The sequence below is a fragment of the Tamandua tetradactyla genome, chromosome 8, assembly GCF_023851605.1.
Source record: "Tamandua tetradactyla isolate mTamTet1 chromosome 8, mTamTet1.pri, whole genome shotgun sequence".
In the NCBI taxonomy this organism is placed as follows: Eukaryota; Metazoa; Chordata; class Mammalia; order Pilosa; family Myrmecophagidae; genus Tamandua; species Tamandua tetradactyla.
The window spans coordinates 104,902,286-104,917,914 of record NC_135334.1 but is presented as its reverse complement, the minus strand read 5'-3'; the positions used below and the strand labels follow the sequence as shown (position 1 = coordinate 104,917,914).

General features: G+C 34.6%; 1 long non-coding RNA gene across 1 annotated transcript; it reads right to left on the bottom strand.

The window, feature by feature from the left end:
- Window positions 1-269: 269 nt before the first annotated feature.
- On the bottom strand, window positions 270-4,659 carry LOC143643719 (uncharacterized). Its single transcript, XR_013156349.1, has 3 exons — window positions 4,330-4,659; window positions 2,949-3,155; window positions 270-387 (listed from the first exon to the last, which is right to left on the bottom strand). It is a non-coding gene; the product is annotated as an uncharacterized LOC143643719 (long non-coding RNA).
- Window positions 4,660-15,629: the final 10,970 nt, after the last annotated feature.

The following is a 15,629-nucleotide window of genomic DNA, read 5'->3' as shown; positions in this document are numbered from 1 at the left end:
CATCTCGGTCAGAGGCTTGTTTAGAGTAATGGATCAGATATGCATGGAACAATTTCCAGAAACAGATGAGGGGAAAACAAATCAGTTAACACCACATTGGTATGAGCCTGCCGAGTGGCAGTTCAGCAGCTGACCATATATAGCAGAAATATAAAGGCTGCAAACATATTAAGCAAAGAGTAACTAACAGCTGATGCACATTTGCACCGTTGATTATTCTTTGGGCCCAAAGCCAAAAGCTATGTCCCTGATAGAGAAGCTACCTTTGAATCGTGAACTTCGCTCCAATAAAGTGATGGAAAATAAGGTTCTCTGCTGGGAGGTGCATTGGGTTGTTTCACTTCAGCTTTGGTCTATCCATCTCCTCTGGCTTTGTGTTCTGGGGACCTGATGGAGAAATAAGGGGAGAGAGCTATTTAAAAATCAGGAAGTACTAGCTGGAAAAGAGGGAACTGGAGTCATTATACTTTTGTGCAGTGATCTGAGCAAATGGTAATGAATCTGCAGGGAACCTTGAGGAGGTATTAGACTGTTTGCATGGGGGCCAAGGATAGGGTCTCCTACACTATAGAAGGCTGTTATGATGCCAAGCAGAATTAGAAACTAAAGAGCAGGAAAGGTGAGAGAAAGATGGAAAAAAAGAAAAGGGACAGAAAAACCTAAAGGTAAAAGGAGTGGCATTTACATATTTATACAGTAGGTATTTTTGAAGATCTACTATATGGAAGTACCTATATTAGATTTTGGTGATAGAAAGCCAGTTAGAATCCCTACTTTTGAAGAACTCAAACTCTAGAAGGTAAGAAAGATAAAAAAAATCATTCATAATAAAATATTATAGGATCCAGGCATAGATAGTAAGAGATAGACTAATAAGCGGATAGGAGATTTAGCATGCAAACAGTCAAAAGAATTAAAAGACCAGAAAACCTAGGTTATTCAGAGAAGTTTAAGAAAAATAAAACTTGATGGCTTGTGGATCTTTGTATGCAAGTTATGGTTTTTTAATAGGTAAACCCTTTGCTTTGTTTTATTGTGTAAAAAGATGCAAACTCAGGCAATGGATCAAAGTCAGAACTTCTTTTAACTACACTTTATTTTTAAATGTTAAGTCTGAAATGTATCCAAATATCACTTGATTACCAGATTTTCAAATGGTGCCTTACTGTGGGACTCCAGCTTAAATTACATCAGGTGACATCTGTCACAAGGAAGAGCCAATGATGATGCATTGTTCTACAGACTGTACTTTAGAGAAGAAAAGGAACTTTTGCTACTAGCTTTAATCTGTTGGTAATTTATGAATCAAGAAATGAGGCGCAATTCAATATATGTGACCTATCAAATGACAACAAGAAAAAAATCATTTAAAACTTTTTAAAGGTTTGACTACCCATAGAAAATTTTCCCCTTGAGTAACATGGCGGGGCGGTGGGGGGAGAGAAAGGGGAAAAGGGAACTAGGAACAAGCCTCAGGATGCTGAAATACGAATTTTTTTCCATCTGGCTCTGTTTTATCAGGAGGCATGTCATCTTATGTTTGCTTGAACCGAAAGCATCGAGATCAAAAGTATTTATTTTGGAAAGAAAATAGACCTGTGAAAATTGATTTTTTAACACAGGCTCAGATGACTCTTTAGCTAATGTTATATTTACATTTTTTGACCTGCTATCAAGTGAATCAAGCACCATCTGCTTTTAAAACAGGGGTCAGGACTGACGTTGATCTCTATAGCAGAATTTTTTATAAAAACAAAAATAGCAATTTTATCTTGATAAGAAAAAGAAATGTTTAAGGTTTAAATTTTAACAGAGGTGTAAACCACCACTGTTAAAATGAGGCAAAAAGAGGACTAATTAGGAATGATAAATCTAGGCAGAAAGCAACATTTTCCTAAATTGTGTCGATTAATTGAAGGTGAGTGAGTAGTGTTTAGATGTGTTTCCCAGGATCAAAATTGTGAACCAATAGATAAAGCACCCAGAATTTGTCCCAGGCACGACTTGTGGAAAAGATCTGGGAATCTATAGTCACTCTGCAAAGAACTGTATGCGCATAAGGTAGGTTGTATGTGGAGTGGCATCCCAACTGATCTGAAAGCTACACACAGCCTTCCACAACTGGTTTGTCATTTGAAACTGGAACACAATAGAATAGGTGTTAAGAGTTTAGGATATGAACTCAGATAAAATCCCAGTTGGAGGCCAAGTGCTGGCTCTACCACTCACTAGCTAATAACTAGGGGGAAATTATTTTATATCATTTTCCTCCCATGAAAACTATTGTTGGGAAATTTCTATGAGCTAAAATGGAGAAAAGACAGCACAATGTCAGGTTTAAATCCTCAATAAATGTGAACTGTTATTTTTATTCTTATTAACAATAGAAATAATGATATATGGTCCACTGGAGTCCAGATCACGTTTTGCTGTGGGAAATATGGGACTGGTCTTACTACATTGTATTGGATGTCATAGCAGTACAAAGCAGATACGATTTAATCATGTTAAATTGATACAGTTGCTTAATAGGGAATTTGTTTTAGAAAAAAGTTATGCTTTAACACCATAAAAGCGTAACAATAACAACTAATGTTTCAGAGTAATTTAATATCCATTATTATGCTTATCAGGAGAAATATTCTACAGACAAGGAAATTGAAGTGCAAATGGGCAAAGTTATTTGTCCAAGGCCACACGGACAGGATCAGTTAGAGGTAAGATCAAATCCAAGTCTTCTAAGTACAGGAGTCATAAGCCTTATTTGCTAAAATTCATTCACCAGTCATTGCAGTAGTTGGCTTTTCACTGTAACAAATCACTCCAAAGCTTAGAGGCTTAGAGCAACAAATATGTCATTATTTCTCATGATTGTGAGTTGTCTGGGAGTTTCTTCGGGTCTTGGCCACCTTCACTGGGGCTGGAAGATTTAGGATGTCCTCACTTACATGGTAGAAGGCTGGTTGATCTAGGTCTCAGCTGAGATGACTCATTTCTGTTCCATCACCCAGCAGGCTAGCCTGGGCTTTTCACATGGCAGTCTCGGGTAGTCAGGGAGCAACAAGCGAACAAGCCTCAAAGTATAAGTACTTTTTCAAGTCCTTTCCCCACTGTTCCATTTGGTAAAATAGTTCATAAGGCCAAGTCCGGAGACCCTGGATACAGAAAGACAGGAACAAATTAAAGGATTGGAAGCACATGTACCAACATTTTAATATTCCTTAGCTCTGAGTGATAGGACCTAAGTAATTTTTATTTTGGTTTTTACTTTTCTGTGTTTCCTAAATTTTCCAGAATGACCACATAATACATTTTTTAAATAACTTTAAAAATGGAGCATTTTCTGGAGAACAAGTCCTGGTTGTGCGCTCATTCCTCTTTTGCAGTGGAAATTAGACTTCTTGCTAAACACAAAGATAATTTACTGTTACTGTTTCTCAGAGTTCTCTTTGGTCTTTCTTGTCTTATTACTGGACATACTTTTCCTGTGTGGGATCATGAAATCTTGTCCCTTCAATTGGGATCTACATGCTGATAATCCCAAATCCATACACCCAGCACAGTTTTTACACAAGAGCTTCCTGACTTGTCTTTTCAGTTGCCTACTGGGCATATCCACTTGGTTGTATTTCTGACTACTCTTTTAAATATGCAAATTTGATTGCTTGCCTACCCACCCTTTCCAGCTTTAAACCCATTAAATTTCCACTGTTCAAGTAAATACTAAAATCTTTAAGGTGGCTTACAAGATTTTACAGGCTCTGACCTTGCCTCTTTGTAGTCTTATTTATGACATCTCTTATTCTCATTCTCTCATTTATACTTCTATGCTCCTTTCTTGCAAAATTTTTTGCTTGTTTTCCCCAGTTCTTCCAAGGCTGGAATCTTGCTTCTGCCACCAGCCTTTGCTTATGCAGTCTTTTCTGTTTGAAGAGATACTTCCTCTTCTTGTAATGCAAGCTCATCTTTGTGATATCAGCAAAAGCATCACTTTCTAAACACCTAAATAGGTTAGGTTTGTGAACTTTAGAATATTTATCTCAGGATACCATTAGGACTGACCAGGTCCTACTGATTCTTCTTCTCTCAGCTTAAATTTCACTACTTTCTAGAAGTATTCCCCAATAACACAAACATGGATCAAACACCCTTCTCACTTGTTTTGACAGTAACCTTCAATTTACTCTATGATGTAATTTATAAGTACATAATTTATAATATTATGTTATAGTATTATAAACCAAACCATATGCTGTAGTTTGCTAAGGCTGCCAGAATGCAGCACACCAGAGATGAATCAGCTTTTAATAAGGGGATTTATTTACTTACAAATTTATAGTTCTTCAGAGAAAACACAGCTGGCTTTCCTCTGGTTTTCTCTGTCACATGGGAAGGCATACGGTAGACATCTGCCAGACTTCATTCCTAGCTTCTGGGTTCAAATGGCTTTTCCCAGGGTGATTCCTTTCTGCATCTCCAAATGTCTGGGTCTAAGCTCTGAATGCCAAGACAATGAGGTATGCTGAGCTGCTGAGCTCTCTTATGGCCTCTCTCTTTTAAGCCTCCAACTAATTAAATTAAATGTCGCTCATTGTGGAAGTCTCTCCCTTAGCTGACTGCAGATGTAATCAGCCATAGATGACTTTCTAATGCTGATGATTTAAGTCCACAGCAACAGAACAATGGGGCATCATCAGCTGGTCAAGCTGATACCTGAACCTAACTTTCACATCATATAAAATACTTGGTATGTGACTGCATCATGTTTTGGGAGAACATTTTTCTTCTTATGTTGCTGAAGGCTATTGCTAAAATAAAATTCATCAAGTTATATTAGAAAGACATGACCCAGTACATTCATGGTGAACAACCCTACATCTGAAAACTGCATGAGGCTATGCAGGGAAGTTCCATGGTTGATTGTAGGAGGTATGATTTCTCAGAGATCTCTAAAAAACAAATAAATTGAATTTTTAAGTTTTTTGTTCTTTGTTTTTTCTAGGGGTCAAAAAAAAAAGAACAAGTTTATTGGCATTTCCTTTTAATCCATTCATGTCAAAGACAAGAGTAGACATTTTTCAGATAGGTTTAACTAAGAGATAATTCCAAGATTAAGCAAATAATTTCAAAATTAAATTAAATTACATAAACTCATATAAATTCAAGCTGTATAAACATATATAATCATATTGAACTAAATATCTTAACAATGAAAATGACTTAAAACAACATAAAATACGTATGAATATACCAAGAAACCATAGCCGTTTAAACCATTTATTAACAGAGTTTAATCTGGAACAACTGACGCATTCTAGATGCTTTCTCCCAAGTAAAACTTTTTGGTAGGTTACTGTTTCATAAGAGAAGGAAGAAGGATGTATTAGCAGTAGAATCTTTTACCCACAAAGGAATTAATAAATTAAATTGAAAATCCTGTCAAAAAAAAAATTTGCCTCTGGTGAATATTTCCATCTGATTACAATATAATTAAACCCCTATGCTTAAGAGTAAGGGTAAGTTTTGGAAACTCTCGATATCCCTAAATATTTAAATTTTTCTCCCTCATTTGCATAATAAAGACAATTCTGTTTAGCATGTAAGGATATAGTAAGGATTAGAAAATTGACTAATATTTGCTGAGTGTCCATTACAAAACAAGCATTATTTAGTAATGACTAAGAGACATGCAGGCTACTAATGCAAGAAACCATGAATGGAGAAGATTTTATTAGTTAGTATGTAAAACAAAGCACTCAGTGCTTTGCACATAATAAACACTCAATAAATGTTAATCATTATTGTGATTATCACTTGTCAAAGAAGTAATAGAACATGTCATTACAGAATGAAGGAAAAAAGGGGGCCAAATTAGTTTCATATATATGTATATCCAGGTTTCAAATACATAAGCATGTCAATGATTCTTCATTTTAAAGGTATAAAATCCAATACAGTTTCTTTTAATACAGAAGGCTTAGGATTCAAACTAATTTAATAAAGATTTTAAATGAAGTTGGAATAGTCAGTGACTCATAGGTCAGAAGTGGGTGGCAGGTGATAAAGGGGAAGGCCTCAGGCAGAAGAGAGACGCTCAGTACCAGTTTCCCATTCAGAATGCTATGAGGTATTATTTCTTCTGTTATTTTAACCTATAGTTGATGTATAAATTACATTTTCCCACATTTCTATCCATGAGAGTTGTTATGTTTAGAGAATTTCTGAAAAGAAAACTTGTCAAGCATCCCCCAAACCAAAAACATCAGAAGTTAAATAAAATTTTTAAGTCTTAGTTTATGCTGTAAGTTTCTGGAATTTTTCCCCCAGAAACCAGCTACAGCAGAATTTGCTGCCTCTTGCTTTTTCACAAACTATATAATTTTATAACTTAGCTTAATGTACAAGATTCTGTGTTATAAAGAATATAGTCATTTCGTCTTAATTTCAAGATGTTTGTTGATTGTCCTTAGCAATTTACAATTACCCAGAGCAAACAAGTAACACCTTTGAACATGGACTATATAAAATCTCAGATTTTCATAGCTTTCCTCTGCTTTTCTCAGGATTATACACCTGAATGTCTTACTATCTGAGCAGGAGTTCTCTGAGCTATGATTTCAATGCAGTAGTGCGGGGTTGTCTTCCTACCTATAGTTTTAACTGTTATAAATTGTATAAAACATATTTAAGGGATGTAAATTATTTATCCTAGTAATATACCTGAATCTAAAAATCTGTTTTGAAAGTCTTTAGAGGCTGAATATTAAATAATAATAATAATAAAATAGTAGAATAAACCTCCATTTTAAACAAAAGCCCCAGTGATCTCCAAGCATAAAAACATAAATTAATAATATAAGTATGGATGGATGCTAGGTTACCTAACGTGAAATTATATCCAATGTAGACAATTAAAATTATGAAAATTTTACACTCTTCTAAAGGCAGGAGTGAAGAGTTAAATGGATAGGCAATATTTTTGTCCCTCTTATAATCATCATAATTATCTATTTCATATAAAGTCTTTGAAGTCAAACTATTATTAAACTAGACTTTACTACAATTGTTTTTAGCAACTTGGCTATACAGACATGATATTATAAATATTTTGAGAAGAAATAAGAAGCAAATCTAGAGGTGGGTGTGTTTAATATAAGCCTACCTTGTGAAGTCACACTTATAGATATCACTAATAATGATTGAGAAAGAAAGTCTGCATACTAATTAAACAATATGTTAAGTGGAGAGCACTGTACTCGGTTGACTAGATCCTGTAAGTGATTCAGAACTAGAATATTTATTTCCCAATATGTATTGAGCATTTGCTAAGTGACAGACACAATGCTAAGCACTAAGCATACAACAGGAAACAATAACATAGAGTCCCTACCCACTATGAGTCTGGTAAGACTGATGAGTAAACAGGAAATTGATATTTAATGAGATATGTGCTGTAGTACAGGAAATGTACAATTACCTAGGAAAAGACAAATGAACAAAATCTAGAAATCAGGAAGAAAGTGTTAAGGACATTTAAACAAGTAAAAATAGAAATGCAAGGACATGAGTTTATCTAGGGCAGAAGTTAGAAGTTAGTGTTTAAGAAGAAAAGAATAATGAGGTAAAGTGAGATGAGATCATCTAAAATATTAACCTCAACCAGAAATATTGACTTGATGTTGCAGGCAAGTCGATCATGAGAGTGGCAGGTAGAAAATTGTGCTTAATATTAGTGATATAGTTGATTATCCAATAGTAGACAAGGAAGTCACTGTGACAGTATCTAGGCTGGGGTGTTCAAAACCTGGGTTCTTCACATTAATGAGAAATGGAGAAAGAGAAAAAAAAATTCCACAGAATTTTCAAAAGAATCAAAAGACATAGTGACATATTGGATGCTGCAGTTGACAAAGAGTGAAAGGTAATTCTGATTTGAGTTCAAGAGACCTAGAATTGTGAGAGAGCTACTGTACAAAATTTGGGGAGCAAGAGTCTGAGTTCATTTTCAATGTACTGAATTTAACCTGATAGCCACAATCCAAGTGAATTTATACTATAGCTTGTTAAGAATAAGGACAAAAGGAATGTTGCAAAGTGCAACAATTCTTATCTTGTAAATACAGCGTCTTAAAGACTAATGATACAATGGGGCTACTATCATTGCTCTTAATTGGCGTCAATGACAAATATGGAAGATTTGATTATGGTAGAAGTGTCAGTGGCTAAATATATACAGAGCTCATAAAGCATTTCATTTCTTGCATGAAACTGGCCTGCTGTTTAATAGCTTAGAAATAAACTTGGAAAGCAACAGAAATAGAGCTTTCGATTCTGCTTAACAGCACATACCTCTTCTTGTTAAAGTGTTCTTTAGTTAGGCAACTAACTCCATGATTAAAATCAGAAATTGGCCAACCAAGTATCAAGAGTCTAAAAACCTAAAATGGGCCTTGGTACTATGACTTGACCCAGGTCATTATGGAGAAAGACCACAGTCAGAATCTTCAATGCCATGATCAAAAGTAGGGAGATTTCTACTTTTGGGTCTCCTGATACTGAAGAGCAGAATCTCTACACAGGCCTTGTTCACTTCACTCTCAAACTGTACAGAAAGCTGTACTCTTTAGGAAGAAACAGGAGGGCAGGAGATAACAGTCCAGTTCTTGGAAACCCTCTTAGAGATGTTTTGGTAGCAAAGAAGAAAAGCACATTAAAATAAGTTAAAGTTAAAAATAGATGTTGTTATAGGCATCAAATAATCAATGACACCATTCATGACCAAGAAATGAAAGGAGTTGGGCATCATAGGGACCTGAAAATTCACTAGTGGAAATTACTTTCTCTTTCTCAGAATTGTTTTCTATTTCTGATTCATTGTTGAGTATCTGCTCCAACCTTCTTTATCTCTCTGAAGGTCAGATTTACTGTTACCCTTGAATACAACTAAACCCAGTTATCCACTTTCTCTCTGTTCAAATTCTCACTGCTAAGAGAGAGAATATCTAATGGGCTTCTAGGGTTGTGGATAAGCAATTTCCTCAAGAGGAAGTTTTGCGTGAGGTAAATGTTTAGTAGAACAGTCCAGAACTTCACCAAGAATATGAGATTCAACAGTGTCCAAAGAAAGCAAGTGACTCCAGTGTTTTAAGCAAAATCATTCCTAAGCAGATGGTCCATATAGCGTCAACTAAAAGGTTTTCAGATGTAAATTAATTTTTAGGTTGGACAAGAGGAACTAATTCAAAATATTTGAATTGTTCAGTGTTTCTTCAAGTTGTAAAAGAAAAATCATGAGCATAAGCTGGGAATATATAAGTTTAAAGGTTGAGAGTACATCCTTTTAGCTATCAATCTACTTTTTTGATTATTCCATTTTTATATTTGCCAATAAATTATTATAACTATGCATTTTAGGAAAGCCAAAATCAAGCCTGTTTGGCTTTCAAGCATTGCAAGTTGAATTAATGGAATGCTTGGTTATCCATCTGAAGAAGAAAGCAACAGAATATAACACAGACTCAAATATTATGAGCTTCTCCCTATACTAGGGCTTCATTATCTTATGGATAATGATGATTTGTATCTGTATTTTTTAAGCTTCTACCTAAATCTGACTTAAGATTCAGCTTTCTTGAAAGAGGGTATGAGTTTTTCCATAAAAAGCTCAAAAAGCTGCCATTACTTCTTTCCCCTTCTCAATCCTGATCCAAGCAAGGAGCTGGTTTTAAATTGGATCCACACACTTGAGTCAGATCTTTACAGGAACACAGCAAGGCAGGAAACTTGTTCTTAGTGAATCATATCTTTAACAACTGTGTTAACCTGTAAAGATGGCACAAAATGATTGAGTGCATCACATTGAAACTACAGGTCAAAGCCCGTTAACAATAGATCTCAGAGAAGTACAATTTATCTTCCTTAAATGCCCTTGTTTGCATATAACATTGCTCAAAGTAAGCAACTTGTTGACTATGGCTGGAAATCTATCATATGAACATTTGAGATATAGCAGCATTGCTAAACATTTATAACTATATAAACTCACTTGCTCCAGTATCACAAAATTTGATGCTGATTATCACAAAATTTGATGCTAATAGTCAAAGAAGAGATCTTTAAGAATAAAGGAAATTTTGAACTTGCAGAACTAAAATTCCATAACCTTTAATTAATTAATTAAGCAAATAATTATTGGTGTACTACACTTGCTGTTGTACACACACAGTTATTTCATGTTCTTGCAATTATAGAATTAGTGCTAAAATATAATTCCAAAGATATTTTCAACTTGAATTGGCATTTTATGAAAATAATTTTGATTTTTGAGAAAACCCAATAGCTTTTAACTTAAGGTAACCACATTAATCATAAAGTGATTTTACTATAGAATGATTAAACATGAAGATGACGTTATCATTATATTATTAATTTGTTACTACAAAGATGCAATTAATGTTTGTGATTTTTTAATTTACAAGTTCCAAATACCAGTAAAGCCTGCTGCTAATTTGGGTCTTTGGTTTAGCACTTCAGTTGCCTCATTTGACGTAATGCCACCTAACTTAATTCAGAGGAGAATTTCTAAATATAAATAGAGAAGGTGATTTTAGAAATTTAATTAGTGATCCCTCCCACACCACTGATTAAGTTTGGCTTAGGTTCACTGGTATTAAAATAATGATCTCTAAAACTTCCATGAACCAAAATGATTATTTATTAAATATCATATCACTATAAACTACATACTCTTCTTAAAGAAATCAGGTCTATATTTGCTATTTGTTAATAAACATGGAATTGTGAAGGTATATGAAACTTATGGGAAGCTTTTAAATGGAGAATTTCTTTCCAAAACTATGGTGTTTCACCGAGGTCTTATAATGCTACATGTATGATGAAGGAGGAGGAGAAAACATGAGTAAAATTTTATATTCCTTTGGATATTGAAGCAATGTATGTTTACATATTTGCCTGAAGTAGAAGCACTTTATAGTAGTTTCCAACGAATTTATTTTAATTCCTTTCACTAAAAGAAATAAATTTAGCTTAGAATATTGAAAAGTTTACCCAAAAGATATGTTAACAATTGGGGATTATAGTGTTTACCTCTATCTTTTTCCTCAAAAGTTAAAAAAAAAAAGGGAAATAACATACTGTATTTCAATAAAATATTTATTGAATGCCTGCTAAGGGTTAGGCAATATCCAAGAATTGGAGATTCCGTGATCATTAAAAACAAACTTGCTTTCTTTGCTCACGGAGCTTTTGGTCTAGTGGGGGAGAAAGGCACTAATAAATTAATCACATAAATCAACATAAAATTGCAGATGTGGTACATGCTGTGAAAAAAAATTACATGTTGCTCTGAGAGTATTCTGGGTGCAGTGGAAGTCACTGAAATACCCTGAGGTAGCAAAGACTTGGGAGAGGGAGACACTGGGGGGAGGTGGATGAGAGGAGGTTTGGTAGAAGATGACATTCAGCAGTTCATCTTTATACTAAAAGTAATGAAAATTTTGGAAGGTTTTAAGTAAGTGGGGATGGAAGATTAATGTAATGATATTTGCTTTTTAAAAATGTGTAAAGAATGAAGTTTTGGAGGAAAATCTGGATGAAGGCAGACAAATTAAAAGATATTGTGTAAATCCAAAGGAGAGGTCATATGGCACAGAATTGGGCCTTGATAAGGTACAGGGAAAATCAACAGAATTTGGCAGCAGATTGGATGTATAGAAACCATTGGATGTACAGAAAAAAAAGTGGATTTTGTTTGTAAAAGAGATTGTGATACCAGTATTAAGGTAGTTGAAGAGAAAAAAAATCTACTGAAGTTATGGTAGGAACCTTCTCCAGATTTTGTGCCAATGAAAAAAGCACTCAGGGGTGTGAGTAAAAAAAATCTTCCATACTGATATCTCCAAACCTAAAAGGATACCAAACATAAATATTTTTATCCTGGTTCATTATGAACCTGTTTTGGTGGTCTACAGGTCTTCCTCCAACTCTATTCTGATCATCTGGAATTTTTGTCTCTGAATTGTCACTCCATTAAAGTCTACTTCTGCAGAAGTTATTTAACTCCATAGGAGGGAATTATCCCTAATTTGAAGGGCATAAGTTGGGACTTATCATTCATAAGGGGGTTGACATTTCATCAGAGAAAGACTACCCTGGAATGATGCGGATTTCAGGTTGCTAGGCAACCCAGCAGAGTATCCCCGAAACTCTTAGAAAATAGATTGTGTGCGAACATCCTCAAATAGGCACAAATCCAAACATGTCCTAAAACCCCATATATTTTCAAGGAAACTGTTTCTAACCATTTCTGTTTCCTTCTTGTTCAATAATGAGGTAGTCTGATGTGAGATGTTATTTAGTCACACACACTAAGCAGGTAACACAATGAGTTAAATAACTTCCCCCTAATACTGGAACCAAATTTAGTTAATAATTGAGGTCCTTTTCAACAAAATAATTGCTACCCAAATATATTAAGCATGATCTCAATTATGCCCATTACCTAAATGATTTATTTTTCCTAACAGTCAATTAGGCCCTCAAAAATTTCATTTATCAGCTATCTGACTACTGAAGCACTGTCTTCAAATTTACAAAGATGAATCTCCCTATTTGTTTTGAAGTCATTCATTTGGACTTTTCCCCCCAAGGCAAAGCCTCTTACAAAATAAGAGGAAATAATAAAACTGTCACATGTCAAATTGGCTTTCTTGCCAACTCATTCTCCAGTGTCCTTTTTCCTGGGCTTTGATTTCTTCTAAAGCAGAAATTTTGAAATCTGAATTCACAACAGCAAAGTTGAATACTGACTGCATCGGTATTCGGCTATTGATCTATAGATAGATAGATGCATATACACAAATATATGTACACTTGATAGGCAAACATTTTTCCATTTATTCCTTTTAAAAGAACAAGATAGAAAGCAAATCCATTTATCTCAGCATTCTTATATCTGTCTTCACCTGAGAATACCCACCTTCTGACAATACTGCTGACAATGTCACCCCCAATATGACAGTTTTATTATTTGGGGGGGGGGATTGGACAAATTCAACATACTATAAGTTTAAACAAACTTCAGCTTAGAAACCTCAAGGGAAAACACCATTGTATAGTAAAAGGATTGAAATAAAAGAGCTTGGGCAAGAAATAAAAGCAGAAGAGAGATCAATAATGTGAACTGTGAAAGCCTAATATCCCCTCTATTATTACACGCATTCTGTTCTGTTTTGAATTGTGCATACACTTATATTTGCTTCTATTTACTTCTTGCACTTTTTCCCTTTAGTTTATTGGTAGAAGCTAATTTATTACACTCCTTTTCTTGGTATTTCATCTTCGCTTGTTAAATAAAATTAGAACATGCATTAGTAACTCTCCACTATAAAAGAAATATATGTTCATTATAGAAATACAAAATATAGGAACCTGTAGTAAAAATAAGCCTTCCATTTTTCCAGCACAAAACAATGAACAACTTTTACATTTTTCTTAGAATTTCAGAAGTGCTGGACCAAGAAGATACTTGAGAAACCATGTCAAAACATACCACATATCATATCCTCTATAAAAAATAAAGAAGAAAATTCTACAACCACACTCATATATTTTAGAGACAATGGTTGTCACTCACTTTACCTATGAAGAAGCAACTTCAGGATAAATAAATTACTAAAATAAAATACATAGCTTTGGCATAAGAGTTGGATGCATGGTTCCCCTGTCATTTTCCAGTTAACATAAACCATACAGTGTTTTCTATGTTTAACAAAAAGACAGAATCATCTGAATACATTGTCTAAAAGATAGATTTCTGGGTCCTACAATTAGTTAATGATCAGAGGTTTAAGAGGAGAGATCCAGGGATTTTTGTTATCAAAGACTGCAAAGCTTATTAATGGCCAGCAAGTTTTGCTGATCACTGGTGAGACACATTATCCTTTCACTCTGTCATGCCAGCCTTTGCCTTCCTCCCTTCGTTCCTCCCATTAGTATTTATTAAGGGTATGTGTTCAGTAAAGTTCTGGCTGCAAAGGCAGATATAAAGAAAATTAAGAAATGAACCTTGACCTTAAAGATTGCAAAGTGGGTGATAGTTGGGAAAGGAAAGAAGAGTTAAACCCCATCCTAAACAATAATTAGAGAAAGTAAGTTCATAATACAGGCAAGTGAGAACTGCTACGTGAGCAACCTTTAAAGTGGTTTCATTTTACAAAAAAAAAAAAGCATGATCAGTGAAATCTACAAACACTGGATATATGCAGATATATTCAACTGTTTTATATTTGGTGATTGCTATAGCCATATCCTCAAGGGAGTTGCGGGTGTCATATGAAAGCTGTATTTATCTTTGCTTGGTTTTCTATCTACATTTAGGCAAATAAAACAAAGGGTATAATCTTTACAAAAGATCTATTTTAAAATCCAGTGAATGCATGCAAAATATTTGAAAAGATATATATATATATATATATTACTATATACAGTAAGAGTTGCAAATATCTTTTTAAAAATCAACAATAAATCCTCTGATTAGTCAACAACATTTCTTACTGCTCTCTTTGGAACCTTATCATAGCATTGCTTCAATGCTTCAGGAGACGGAATACCATACTTAGTTATATTATAAGAATTTTTCTCCCTCATACTTGGAACACATGATCTTTGGGGAATTCAAAGAGATATTTAAGCAATCTCTATCAGTGAATATCTATAAACAACAGTAGAAGGGTCTATACATTCTGCATGGTGCTGTCACAATCATATAACTACAAAGTGCCAAAATCAGCATAGGGAGGCATCTAAGTAAAGAAAAAATGAAAGAAAAATGGTGTCAATGACCAAAATGGAAGAACTGAGAAGTAGACATATTCACAAAAATATAAGTCCAATTTGGGGTATGAACTCTTTCAACTAAGCTACAAAGATATAGGTTGCTATTGCATACCTAGTTATCACCTAAATTAAATAAAATATCACTGCTGAGCTCTAAGCCATGTAACTCCCATCTTAGAGGATATAAAGTAGACAACTGATACAAAATACTCAGATGCAAATTTAAACTGGAAGAAAACTGAATTCAGATTCAGTTGCCCCAGTTTCTAATAAGCAGCCTAACCTATTATTACACAGATAAGAAGAAACCACTGTTGAGTGTCTATTTTATTTTGTTTCACTTTAGAACAAAATATTGAACTATTAAAAGTAGTGTAAGAAGATTTATAAACTATGGGTGGTGAGGTTTATACACCGGAATGGGAATGGTTGACTCTTCTGATTAGACATATATGGATATCAGTAGCTGCTATTTTCATCCCCAGTTTTCTGTTCCCTTTTTCCTCAGAGCAGCTCCATCTGCTGCGGCTGCTGCTGCTGCTGTCAGTCTACATGGATGATCATTATCATCACTATATGTTAATATTTTTTGTGTGCTCACCATACACCATACATTAGTCTCGTTGTTTGTATATAGTATATTCACAATACTAGTAGAATAGGTATTCTTTTTTTTTTTAACATGGGCAGGCACCGGGAATTGAACCCGGGTCCTCTGGCATGGCAGGCGAGCATTCTTGCCTGCTGAGCCACCGTGGCCCACCCGGAGAAGA